Genomic DNA, 12,046 nt, shown 5'->3' with positions numbered 1-12,046 from the left:
ACAGGCAGACCACAGATGGTCAAGGAAGGCTGGGGGGTGACAGTCCCAGTCACTTTTCACCCTCATAATGCTCCAGTCTCCCAATAGGAACACAGCCCCGTGAAGAGCCTGCCCACCCCTTCACAAGACACTAGCTGAACCCCAAGGACATCCATACTTGTCCACGAACACTGGTTGTGTCTCCACACTTCCACTGGCACTCCACAGGGCCCTCTAAGGCCTGGCCCTTTTGGAATGCAAACCCTGGAAATAGAGCTCTGGCTTAGGGGCCCATAGCTGGTCCTGCCCCAGCCCTACCATCACCAGCAGGAGTAGTTACTGGTATTTGTGTCTTTTACTCTCTGAGTCCTCAGCTATAAAGACAGGATAGTTATCCTTGCCATGCCTGCCTATTAGGCCCGAGGGGTCTGAAGAAGCCCAGGTGTGACTAATGAATATAATAAGAATAATAAATACCTTATATATACTGACCATCTAATGTGGCCAATCTCCTAAGCACTCCACACTCATGCTTCCCAATTCTTCAGCAACCCTAAGAGGCAAGGATTAGCATTGCTCCCATTGTATAACTCAGAAAGCTGAGGCAAACTGACTCCAGACCCTGTGCTGTGGCCCCCACCTAAGTGTGAACAGGCCGGGTAAACAGTAAAAGGCTTTGTCACTGTTATCCTTTCAAAGCCCTTTCACACTGAGCTTCTAATTTTTATCTAAGAGACAAGCTTATGAGGCGGATGGGGGAGTTCCAGATATTCTTATCCAGACTTCGAGTCAGTGCAAGCTGTTGTGTTCTAGTTATTTTTGTGTCTCATCTCTTAAACTAGACGATATGCTCCTGGAGGATTTTGGAGATGTTGTGAATCCTTAACACATCCTGAGCAGCACCATCCCTGTCACCTACTGTGGGTGTAGGAGACTACATCCATTTCCATGCTGCTACTGAGGACAGTATCTCTGGGGCTCTTGTCTGTGAATGGTCTCCAGACCACGTAAGGCAATTGGTCTAGGACCAGCCCAAGGCCTCAGTTCCATAGTGAAATGAGGCAGAGAATAAATAAATGATGCTATCTATTCTCTAGTCAAAATCAACAACTACCAGACTTGGCTCTGAACCACTTGGGATGATTTCCAAAATTTAGTTCCACCCCTGAGGATTTGCTACCATGGAGGGCAGCAAAACAACACCCTGAGGCTTGGAAGGCAGGTGAAAGAGGAGCACTCCAAAACATGCTCTGAGCTGGGCCACACTGCTGCAGTGAGAGCTTAGCCTCCCAAGGGGACTACTGAAAATTGGAAACACTAAAAATAATAATAATTTATCTGGACGGGTAGTGTACATGGTATAGAAGTCAAGATGTATGTAAAGGCACAAAATGAAAAGTAAGTCTCCTTCACAGTTTTAACGTTTGGCCGCTCCGTACCCCTCTTCAGAGACAACCCGTTTCAGTTGTTGGGGGTGGTGGTTGTCACCTTTCAGAGATACTTTATGCATGTGGACATCCGCATTTGTGCATATGGAACTCGCCTTCTGAATCAAGCTCTTTTCAATGAACACATACCTTAGAGATTGTTCCATTGTAGTGCATCGATGGCTGAGTCATGTTTAAAATTGTGATAAAATATACACCACATGAAATTCACCATTTTATCCATTTTTAAGTATACAGTTCTGTGGCATTAAGTAAATTCACGCTGTTGTGTAATCATCACCACCATCCATCTCCAGAACTTTTTCATCTTCCCAAACTGAAACTCTGTACCCATTAAAAGTAACTCCCTACTCTCCCTTCTTCTCAGCCACCAGTAAACATCATTCTACTTTCTGTTTCTATGACTTTGACTCCTGGGTACCTCATGTAAGAGGAATCATACCATATTTGTCCTTTTGTGACTGGCTTACTTAGCATAACGTCTTTAAGGTTCACCCATGTTATAACAGGTGTCAGAATTCCTTGCCTTTTTAAGGCTGAATAATAGTCTATTATATATGCAGAGGGTGCCAAAATGTATGCACATTTTAAGAAAGGGGAAAACTGTATTAAATTTGTAATACTTAAGTCATGTTTGACTCCTGAAATTATAAGAGGTGCTCAGCCTGACTTATTCATCTTGTGCTATCAGTTTATATTGAATATTACAATTTTAATACAGGTTTTCCCTCTCTCTCTCTCTCTTTCTCTTTTTTTTGAGACAGAGTCTCAAGTTGTCACCCTAGGTAGAGTGCCGCGACATCATCATAGCTCAAAACAACCTCCAACACTTAGGCTCAAGCTGATGTCAAACTTGTGAGCTCAAGCAATCCACCCACCTTGGCCTCCCAGAGTGCTAGGAGTACAGGCATGAGCCACTGTGCCCAGCCCTGATTTTCCTTCTCTTAAAATGTGTTTAGATTTTTTTGTCACCCTCTGTATATGCCACGTTTTGTTTACACGTTTTTCCATCAATGAAATATTTGAATTGTTTCCATCTTTTGGTTATTGTGAATAATGCTGCTATGTATAAATATATATTCAAATCCCTGCTTTCAATTATTTTCTGTATGTACCCAGAAGTGGAAGTGTTATATGATAAAACTATGTCTAAATTTTTGAGAAACTGCCATACCATTTCCCACAGCCACTGCACCATTTTGTATTTCTACCAGCAACACACATGAGTTCCACATTTATCCCATCCTTGCCAACACTTGTTATTTTCTGCTTTTTGCTTGTTTGTTTTATAATAATCATCCTAATGGGTTTCAGGTGGTACCTCATTGTTGTTTCTATTTGCATTTTTATAATGATCAGTAATGTTGAACACCTTTTTGTGTGCCTATTGGTCATCTGAATATCTTCTTTGGAGAAATGTCTGTTCAGATCTCTTTGACCATTCTTGGATTGGGTACTTTTGTTGTTGTTGAGTTATTAATATATTCTTTTTTTCTCACTGTGTTGCCCTGGAGAGAGTGCCATGGCGTTAGCCTAGCTCACACCAACCTCAAACTCTTGGGCTCAAGAGATCCTCTTGCCTCAGCCTCCTGAAGAGCTGGGACTACAGGCACATGCCCCTATACCTGGCTATTTTTTCCTATTTTTAGTAGAGATAGTGTCTCACTCTTGCTCAAGCTGATCTCGAACTCCTGAGCTCAAGTGATCCTCACAACTCAGCCTCCCAGAGTGCTAGGATTATAGGTGTGAGCTACCACCCCTGGTCGAATTGTTAATATCTTCTGAATATCAATCCCTTATCAGATATATGAGTTGCAAATATTTTCTCTCTTCTGTGGTTTGCCTTTCCACTCTGTTGATAGTATCTTTTGATGCACAAACGTTTTTTGACAAAATTCAGTTTATGTATTTTTTTTCTTTTATTGCCTGTGCTTTGGGTGTCATATCTAAGAAATCATTGCCAAATTCAATGTCATGGAGCTTTTTCCTGCTTTTTCTTCTAAAATTTTATAGTTTTAGCTCTTATGTCTATGTATTTGGTCCATTTTGAGTTAATTTCTGTATATGACAGAAGGTAAGGTTGCAACTTTACTTTTTTGCGTATGGATATTTAATTTTTTCAGCACCATTTGTTGAAAAAAGCTATCCTTTCCCCATTGAATGGTGTTGGCATCTTGGTTGAAAATTATTTAACCTTATACGTGAGGATTTATTTCTGGGCTCTCTATTCTATTTCATCAGTCTGTCTATCTGTCTTTATGCTGGTACCACATTACTTTTATAATTATACTTTCGTAGTTCTCCAATTTTGTTTTTTCTCAAGATTTTTTATCTATTTGATGTTTCTTGAGATTTCTTATGAATTTTAGGATGATTTTTTATATTTCTGCAAAAAATATTGGTGGAATTTTGATAGAGAACATACCGAATCTATAGGTCACTGTGGGTAGTATTGATATCTTAGCAATATATTTCTCCAGTCCATGAACATAGAAGTTCTTTCCATTTACTTTTGTCCTTTTTTTTTTTTGAGACAGTCTTACTATGTTGCCCACGGTAGAGTGTTGTGGTGTCACAGCTCACAGCAACCTCAAACTCTTGGGCTTAAGCAATTCTCTTGCCTTAGCCTCCCAAGTAGCTGGGACCATAGGCGCCTGCTACAGTGCCCGGCTATTTTTTCATTGTAGTTGTCATTGTTGTTTTAGTAGCCCTGGGCTGGGTTTGAACCCACCAGCCCCAGTGTATGAGGCCAGCGCCCTAACCATGGAGCTATGGGCGCTGAGCCCATTTATTTTTATCTTTTAAAATGTATTTGAGCAATGCTTTATAGTTTTCTGTGTACAAGTTTTATGCCTCCTTGGTCATGTTTATTGCTAAGTATTTTGTTATCTTTTATGCTATTGTAAACACATTTTTTTTTCATTTTTTATTAGTTAAGATAATTGTGTGGGGCTTGGTGCCTGTAGCTCAGTGACTAGGGGCTGCTGGGTTCACACCTGGCCCGGGCCTGCTAAAATAACAATGACAACTACAACAAAAAAATAGCTCGGCATTGTGATGGGCACCTGTACTTCCAGCTACTTGGAGGCTGAGGCAAGAGAATCACTTAAGTCCAAGAGTTTGAGGTTGCTGTGAGCTGTGACATCATGGCACTCTACCAAGGGTAACATAGTGAGACTCTGTCTCAAAAAAAAGGATCCTGTGGGTTTTTTCTTCTTTCTATTAATGTGATGTATTACACTGATTGATTTTCATATGTTGAACCATCCTTGCATTCCAGGAATTAACCTCCCCTTTATTACATATAATCTTTTAAATTTGTTGCTGAATTAAGTTTATTAGTATATTGTTGGGACTTTTTACATTAATATTCATAAAAAATATTGGTCTCTAGTTTTCTTTTTTTATAGTGTAGCATTCCTTCCTTTTAATAATTTTTGGAGGAGTTTGGGAAAGACTGGTGTTAGTTCTTTTTTAAATGTTGGTAGAACTCAGCAGTGAAACCATCTGGCCTTGTGCTTTTCTTTGTTGTGAGGTTTTTGAGTCATTTTTCTTAATATCTTCATTTGTATCTCACTACATAAATTTAGCATAATTCATTTGGTCAGTTCCTTATTGATAGACATTTATATTCTTTCTAATCTTTGTGTCATTAGAAACAATACTGCTGTGAACATCTTCAGTACACGCTTATGAATATACAAATATTGTTCCTTTTTTTTAACAGAACAGTTACATTATTTTATGGTCATGCCTCTTCTTTCAGCTATTAGACATTGTAAATGGGAAGGTCCACCAAGACAGACCATTTCATTCAGCATTTACCAGAAAAGGGGGACAATTTATAAATCTGTGTATGGTATGGTGCTTTGCACAGTGATGCTGACAATAAATTTTATTAAGTGAATTAAGTTAGTCCTGTTCTCTGAAATCTTCCCCAATTACTCAAACTCATAGAGTCTTAGAAACACAGGATTGGACCTCACAGGTCGTGAAGCTGACCAGATCTATGCTTCCACTCCTTGTTTAAGGCTTAAATTTTCTCTGCTGTGACTCCAGCAAGACTTTTCCCACTTGAATCCTTCCACTGCCTGGGAACTTGCTGCCTCCAGGCAGCCCATTGCATTCCACAGAGAGTCACTCAGTACCTTACATGTGTCCAGCTCTGCTGGTAAGAAACATTTTCTTATATTGAAAGCCTGATTATGTGTCTCTGCTATGCTACTTATTCTAATCAGAGAGCCAAATAGAACAAGAAGATCCTCCTCTTCATGGGTCTGCCCTGCAAATCTTTTGAGGGTAGTGGTCATGTCTTTTGTAATATCGCCTACTTCACTATTCCCAGCTTTTCTCCTTTCCCTAAAGTACTGAACCAGCAAGACCCAAATTCATTGTGGCCTCTAAGACCCCACAAGACTGGCCCTGCCCACTGAGCCAGGCTCAGCTCACTCACCACTCCCTCATGCTCACCTCACTTCAGCCTCTTTGTTTGGTGAGACTGCCAGGCACTTTCCAGAGTCCAGACCTTTGCATTTGATTTTTCCTCCTGTCCCCTAAGCACAATGTCTGGAGAGCTTACAGATGCCTGGGCAGATCTCTGAACCTCACAGAGGCTCCCTGGAGAGCTGTAGGACCCTCTGGGTTCCATGGATGGCACAGAGGGGGCAGGTGGCTGGTAGGGGTGGATAGCTGAGGTGAGGACATTGGCCTGGCCAGCACAGGGCATTTGGATTAGGAAAAGCAAAGAGTTCAAAGGGGTAAGAACTGGACTTTTGCCCTGTTTGGGAGAGCCTCCCCTGCCCCAGGACCCCCAGGTGTGAGACAGTGCTGGTCCCTCCCCTTTTGTGCTCCCTCCCTCCACTGACTGATGCCCCAGTTTCAGTTCCCTTGGCTCCCTTTCCCAGAGCCCATATTCCTATTGTTTCCCAGCTGAGCACTTCATGCTCTGTCCTGAGCTGGGTTGGCCAGAAGGCAGTATGAGCCTTGTGGAATTATCAGTGTGAACTCTGGGGGGCCAAGGTGCTCCTCAGCAGCTCTAGCCACTGGGGTGGTAGGAGGCACAAACATTGGTGGCATGGAGTAGTCAACCAGAGGCTGATATGGGTGAACATCCTGGGGGTTCACCAGTGACCATCTGTGCAATCTGGATGAGTCCTGGTTCTTCTCTGGCCCTGTTATGACCCCAGTGTGAGAGAAGGGATCAGGCCTGATCATTTCTGGGGTCCCCTCAGTTTCTAGCATCCTGAAAGTCTGGGCCCCAACAGGGGGTGGGGTGTCCCAGTCCATACATCCCATACTTCCTGGGGATTCACTCTCTGAGGTCTCCCTGCCTGACCCCCACTTCATCCTCCTTTCTAGCAGCTGTTCAGTCTCCACAGGCTGCAGAGGAGCAGGGAGTGACTGTAAAAGGGAAGGAATGCCCAGAGGCAATTGTTTCTTCCTGATATCACCCCAGGGGGGAGGCTGCAGAGTTGGGGGGCCTAGCCAGAATGGCGTCAGGATTCTCCCTGGAGCTCATCTCACTCCTACTACACGCCCCCTCTTCCCCAGGCCCGTCCCATTGGCCACCCTCTGCATCTTCCTGGCTTAAGAGCTTTGGGCCACAGCCTCCCACCCACAAGTGTCTCCACCTTGGGCCCTATCCGTCACTGCCTCCCCTCCCCTTCACCCTCATCACCCCAATCCCAGCCTTGCTACCTCTCTGGGGAGGGCCCTGCAGCCCCAGCTCCTGCCCTGTGCTCCTTTTACAGACATGGAGCGCTGTGGGGGTTTTCTGCCAAAGTAGGAGAAGTCTGAGGCTCCTCTCACCTCCTCCCCAACCCCCAGCCCCTCCCACCAAATAGGACAGCTCTCCCAAGTGAAGAAGGTTAGACAGCTGACATCAGGGAGATGATGAAGGTGAAAGTGCTGTGGCCTCCCAGTACCCCATAAATTTCAGGGGTTATTCAGCCAGTGAGAGAGGAAGGGGGAAGGGGGAGGGGAGGAGCTTTGGTAGCATTAAGGAAGGTGGGAAAGCTGGGGATTGTGACGGGGGATCGCCAGAGTCCTGGGCAAGCTCTAGGACAAACTGTAACAATAAGCTGGTCACTTCCCCTCTCTGGGTCTCAGTTTATCCTTGCTTAAGGTGAAATTGCCTTGTCCACACCTCCCTACTCTGACACTATGGAGAGGAAGAGAGAGGGCTGTTTCTTTTCTTTCTTGCTTGCTTTCTTTTTTTTTGAGACAGAGCCTCAAGCTGTCACCCTGGGTGGAGTGCTGTGACATCACAGCTCACAGCAACCTCCAACTCCTGGGCTTAAGCGATTCTCTTGCCTCAGCCTCCAAAGTAGCTGGGTCTACAGGCGCCCACCACAATGCCCGGCTATTTTTTGGTTGTAGTTGTCATTGTTGTTTGTCAGGCCCAGGCTGGATTCAAGCCTGCCAGCTCTGGTGTATGTGGCTGGTGCCTTAGCCGCTTGATCTACAGGCGCCGAGCCTGAGAGGCCTGTTTCTCATGGAAGTGTTTGGGCCTCCCTACCTAGCCTGGTCTCAAGCCTCTTCACCCCTCCAAGACTCATGCTGAGGCAGGATGCAGATTCTGGGACCAGCCCCCATAATAGACTCAGGCCCACCACTCATTGATGAGACACGGCTATACCAGCCAGCAGAGATGGAATCCACTTCCTCCTCAGAGGCTGATGACATTCTCACTTCCCTCTCTCCCCAGGCTTCAACTCCTGTCTGAGCAATTCGACCTCCTCCACAAACAGATGTGAGTCCCACCCCCTAGGAATTCTCAGAGTCTCAGGTGTCCCCACGCCACTTGCACCCCACAATCACAGCAGTCTGCAGGGGATGCCCCAGAACATCGTCCCTCATCCTCTACTCTTCTAACCTCACCCAGCCCAGAGTCTTCCTTGAACACACAGAGCCAGGCAGAGGAGCCCCATTTCCTACACATACATGTATGCTCTCTACCACTGCAGCCCACAGGAAGAAAGGGGAAACTCTCTTGGACCAAACTGGGGTATCAGATTTTGAGGGCAGAAGAGGGCAGGGTGTCAGAGCCAGTGGAGAGCAGACCCTGTAGGACAGTGGTGGGAGGCTGTGGGAGGCAGCCGCTCTGGACGGAGATCCCACAGGGCCTTCACCCACCCACCAACTCACCCCCCAGGCAGCCCAGAGAAACTCAACTCTAGTAGCCTCCTGCTTTCTTACACTTTAACCTAGATAGGGAAAAGCAGCTTCTTCCCTTCCCTGGAATCCTCCCTCGGGATTTTAGTGCCATCACTCAGCTCTCTCTTCTCCCTGATTCAGCCCCATTCCTTTTTTCTTTCCTCATAGACTTTTTTAGTTTCAGCCCCTCTAGTTTGGTCATATCCCTGATGTCCTGGGACCTTTCCAGATTTCCTACATCCCTCTGAGGCTCTGCAGTGCTTTAAACAGGGCCTGAGCAGACTAGCAATGATCTCACAGGGCCACTATGCACAGTTGCTATTTATAGCCTTATAGGATCACCCTCCTCTTCCTCCAACCAGCTGAGTCACCGTCATCTTGGGGTCCACTCAGACCCCAGGCCATTCTCTACCACTCCAGACCATAGCCCACTGAACTATTTTTGCTGCTGGGAAGGATGCTTTATTCTCTGAACCATCCAGGTATACAATGAAAGTAAGTCTTGGGTTCTAGAAGACACTCTTTCTTGAGCCCTCCATATTATATGTTCTTAAGGCCCCAGTTTTTCATCCTTCTACCAGAGGCCGTGGTGGCCTAAATTCTATTTGACTCAGCCAAGGTATAGGCAAGAGAAGGAATTAGTGAAGTAGTTGGTGGGCCACTGTCAGGGTTCAAACCCCGTATCTACCACCTGTTTGAGACATTGCCTGTAGAATGGTACCAAAACATGGGTTGCTGGGAAGATAAGATGAGCAATTATCTGTAAAGCACTCAGCACAATGCCTGGCACACTGAGCATGCAGGAAGTGCCAGCCCTCACTAATATTTTATCCCCATTTGACCAGTAAGGAAACTGGTTCAGGAAGGCCCAGGGACCTGCTTGAGTCCTTGCTTAAGGTCAGCAGGTACCAAAATTCATAGCCCAGGTCACCTGACTCCAAAGCTCTTACCCTTCCCATGGGCTATAGTATGTCTGATAATAACATAGGTACCACTGACCGAGCACCTGTTATATACTAGGCACAGTAGTATGGACAGCTAACATATAAAATCAATGTATCTTTAATTCTCACACACCGTGAAATAACTATTATTCCCATTTTACAGCTCAGAGAGGTTGGATAAGTTCCCTAAGGTTGCACAGCAAATAAAAAACAAAACCTAGATTTGAACCCTCGTTGGTGGCCTCTAGAAGTCCTGCTCATTTCTCTTTGTGGCCTCTATGGCCTTACCACAGACTGATCTAGTAGGCACAGCCCTTGGTTCTTCCCCTTTTAACTTGGCCCTATCAGGGGCTCTCCATAGAAAAAGTCCTTTGTCTAGTACTGGACAAGTCTACCCCAACATGCTCCTCTCCCCAACCAAATCCACTGCCCTGCAGAGAGGCTAGGCCTAGAGGGGGAGGTTGTCAGGAAGTCAGGCCCCATCAGCAGAGGAGTCTGATCTTCATTCCACAGGAAAGTTGGGGCTGGGGTGATACTGAAAATTTCCCATCTGGAGAATAAAGAAGCCAGTGGGGGCTGCTTTGCCCTATGCCACCGACAGGCCAACCAGTAACCAGTGCCCCCTATAGGCTAGAGAGATTCTCCACCTGCACCCTGGCCACAGAGTGCCCCCAACTGGCCTGGGAATGGCCTCAGGCAGCAGTGTCCACACTTCTGTCCTGAGGAGGCTGCCTCAAGGATTGTGACTTGGGGCCAGGCTTGACCCTGCCACTTCAAGGTTCCAAAGAGAATCTAGGATCCACTGCCAGCAGCTGGAGATTTCTAGTGCCCCAGCTCTCCAGTGCCAGATACTCCTAGAGGATCCCTTCCCAGTTAAAGATCCCAAGAGTTACAATTTACAGAAAACAGAGTGCTGGAATTTTTTCTCCCCAGCCATTTTCTATACCCCAACAATCCCAAAGAGCCCACCTGATGGCTTCCTCCTCAGCCTCATAAAGATGGAGGGGCCCTCACACTCTTCCCTCCCTCTCAGGGTCCCCAGCCTCCCTGGGCACCAGAATAGACCATTGGCCGCCAGACCTCAAGGCTAGGAGGGGCCCCAGCCGGTGCTGCCAATCAGGCTGGGGGAGGGGCTGGTAAGAGAGGAGGGGCAGGCCTGGGCTGGGCCTGTGGATGCTGTTGCCAGCTACTGCTCTGTGTCTTGCAGGGAGCTCCCCACTAACAACATACAAGCAATGGTGCTCCCCACTTCCCAACCAGGACAAGGCTTGGAGCTGCAGACCCCATCTCAGGTTGGGGTTGAGTCTGCACCTCAATTTTCCATCAGTTCAGTCTCTGCTTCTGCCCAACCTCTCATCTCCCACCCCACCCCCAGCTCTAAGTGAGGATGACCTTGATTGCTGACCCCACATTCCTGCCCTCATGGGGTCGAGAGGCTTGCGGCCTAGTGGTCTGGTGTGGGATCCCGGCCCCCACCCGTATGTCCCCAGTAGCTTGCTGGCTCTTTGTAGTTCCCCTCTTAGACACCTCCCCCCAGCCCCAGCCCTAGCCCCAGCCCGATTTAGCTCCTTTAATCTTCCCTGTAATCCAATCTGGCCATTTTCCGAGCACAGGCTGCACTTCTCCAACATCCATCCCTTCCCTGGAGAGTGGCCACAGCAGGATAGCCTCAGCTCTTCCCTGGACTAAAGCACCCCCCCCCATCCTCGGCCCTCCCACTGGACCCCTCTTCTTTTTTCCACTCCCTCGGTGGCCCCAAGGAGTCTCTGCTGTGCAGCCCCAGCTTTAAGTAGCCCAGGCCTGAGCCTGACTCCTCAACTCTGCTTTCTGCCCGAAGGCCTTTATGCTGTTTCTCTGCTGGGACACTTCACCTCCACAGGGCATTACTCCCCATGCAGGCTCTTCCCTGGCTACCTCTCAAGGCCAGCTCCTTCCTGACCTCCCAAATTCTTTCCTTCTCAGAACCCAGACTGAAAACAGACCACCTGGGTCCCTCATCCCAGCTCTTCCTCTTGCTGTGTGACCTTGGGCAAGTGGCCTCCCTCTATGTGTCTCCATCTCCGCATCTGTAAATGGCTTAGAGGCTGGCCGTAAGGATGGATGAATTGAGCTATTTTATGTAAAGTGCTTAGAATAGTTCTGGGTACATGGTAAGTGCTATTTAAATGTTAAATGAAAATTATCTTTTCCTGTCCAGTATTATTATGATTTTATTTCCTCCAAGTTAAGATACCATGACTTGTGAGACACTTCATTTATTTAATAACATCATTTCAGGCGAAAAAAGGAACATTACCATGTGAAAGGTACAAATTGTCTGTAAGCCATCTTCCAATTTCAGAATGTGTAAAATGTTCAGTAACAATAACATTTGTGGGCGGCACCTGTAGCTCATTGGGTAGGGTGCCGGCCACATACACCGAGGCTGGTGGGTTTGAGCCGTCCAGGGCCTGCTAAACAACAATGACAACTGCAACAAAAAAATAGCCGGGTGTTGTGGCAGGCGCCTGTAGTCCCAGC

The sequence above is a fragment of the Nycticebus coucang genome, chromosome 7 (genome assembly GCF_027406575.1).
Source record: "Nycticebus coucang isolate mNycCou1 chromosome 7, mNycCou1.pri, whole genome shotgun sequence".
Classification (NCBI taxonomy): Eukaryota; Metazoa; Chordata; class Mammalia; order Primates; family Lorisidae; genus Nycticebus; species Nycticebus coucang.
This window is presented reverse-complemented; position numbering follows the sequence as displayed.